The sequence below is a fragment of the Panthera uncia genome, chromosome A2 (assembly GCF_023721935.1).
Source record: "Panthera uncia isolate 11264 chromosome A2, Puncia_PCG_1.0, whole genome shotgun sequence".
Taxonomy (NCBI): Eukaryota; Metazoa; Chordata; class Mammalia; order Carnivora; family Felidae; genus Panthera; species Panthera uncia.
Window position 1 is genome coordinate 63,521,689 of NC_064816.1, and position 2,119 is coordinate 63,523,807.

The 2,119-nt window shown below is 38.2% G+C and overlaps 1 non-coding gene across 1 annotated transcript; it reads left to right on the top strand.

Moving 5' to 3' along the window:
- Positions 1–480: 480 nt before the first annotated feature.
- Positions 481–587, top strand: LOC125931085 (U6 spliceosomal RNA). Its single transcript, XR_007460343.1, has one exon. It is a non-coding gene; the product is annotated as a U6 spliceosomal RNA (small nuclear RNA).
- The last annotated feature ends 1,532 nt before the right edge of the window (positions 588–2,119 follow it).

Below are 2,119 nucleotides of genomic sequence, written 5' to 3' on the forward strand. Positions count from 1 at the left end.
CAGAGTTAAATAATTGTTAGAACAGGATCTGTGTGACTTATCCATGAGTCAGTGGATAACTGTCACATCATTCTGGAGTGTTCTGTCCTTTCCTTACAGATCTGAAAAGCCATGTCATATATCCAGTTTCTAGACATGCACGATTGAATCTATTTCTGAACTTTGTATTATGTTTCTATGGTCTATTTGTCTATCTCTACAACTATACCAAATTGTATTTTGTTTTATTTTTTTTTCACACTTAAAAATTTTTTAAGTTTATTTATTTTCAGAGAGAGAGAGAGAGAGAGAGAGAGAGAGCACAAACTGGGGAGAGGTGGAGAGAGAATCCTAAGCAGGCTCAGTGCTGTCAGTGCAGAGCCCGACACGGGGCTGGAACTCACAAACTGTGAGATCATGACCTGAGTCAAATTCAGATGCTTAACCAACTGAGCCCCCCAGGCACCCTTCAAAATAAATAAACATTTAAAACATTTTATGGTGCTCGCTTCGGCAGCACATATACTAAAATTGGAACGATACAGAGAAGATTAGCATGGCCCCTGTGCAAGGATGACACGCAAATTCGTGAAGCATTCCATATAAAAAAAAATTTATGAAAAAATATAAAAAGATTCTCTCTCTCTCTCTGCCCCTCTCCCCAGCTCACGGGCATGCACTCTCTCTCTCTCTCTCAAATAAAAATAAATAAATTAATTAATTAATTAAAAATCCAGAACAAATGTTAAACTTGCTGGAATCTGGAACAGCAAAGGTAAACGTGATTTATGGTCAGTTTAGTTTGAAGGGACATGAGTGGATACTGTACCTAGGATCCCACATAAAACTGCCATTTTGGAGTGAGCCCTGCCTTTGCTGAGAGTTGAAATATAATTATTAATAATAGAAATAGCAATGATCCTGGTAGCAATAGTCATAAACCCACAAAGAGGCAAGAAAGAAACGGCCATTTGGCATTGGCTCTTGGTGGATGGAAAACTGTAGAAAACCGCTTCACACATCATGCCTCTGGTATGTTTGGAGCTTGAATTCACAAGGCTTGCATGGTCTCACACACTAAACAAACAAAACCCAAACTTACTCAATAATTGAACATAAGACAGTTTCAAAATACTGGTTTCCAAATGCCATTGGCAGGAACAATTCTTCAAATTCTTCTCACATAAAAAGCATCCATGAAGTCACGATTCAAATCACAGGATTATAAAGAAGGTAGTAAGGGTCACCACATCACAAAACAGGTTTTTGTAATGACCACAGAGTTTGGAATTATGAGATCAAAAATTAAAAAAAAAAATATATATATGTACTTAATATCATTCCGGAAATAAAAGAGAAAATGAAACCCATAAGGAATAAGAGAAGGTAAAGAAATGTCCAGGAAGAATTGAAAAATCACTAAATAAAATGTGTAAAATGGCAATGTGAAAATTGACAAGATATTCTAAGTGAACTTCTTAAACAACAGTATCCATACATTTCAAGAAAAAAACCAGTGGGCGTGAACATAGACCTAAGAAGGAAAAGTACCCACAATGTAGTTCAGCGAGGCTAGAAGCTGTAACAAAGAGGGCTGTCTATAGATACCAACATCCCATTTTCAGCTTTCCTGCAGAAGGGAATATAGAGATTGAAGGAGGTGTGGCAAAGAGATGGTGGCTGACATTTTTCTAGAAGTAAATATGGAGACATTTCATTGTGCAGATATTTATCATACTGTGAATTATGTTTTTAAATTTTGGTTAGGGGCGCCTGGGTGGTTCAGTCGGTTAAGCATCCAACGCTTAATCCAATTAATAAACATTAATATTTATCTATTTTTGAGAGAGAGAAAGGGGAGCACAAGTGGTGAGAGAGAGAGAGAGAGAGAGAGAGAGAATCCTAAGCATCTCCACACTGAGCATGGAGCCTAACACGGGGCTTGATCTCAAGACCCCAGGATCATGACCTGAGCCAAAATCAAGAGTTGGATGCTCCATGGGCTGAGCCACCCAGGTGCCCCGGGATTTTTAATGATTTAAATAAAGTATCATTATAATGACTTGTCAAATTCAGCTTCTCCTCCAGTCTGGTTGATTGGGTGTGGTGTCTGCTTGGGACCAGCAAGCAGAGTGATCTT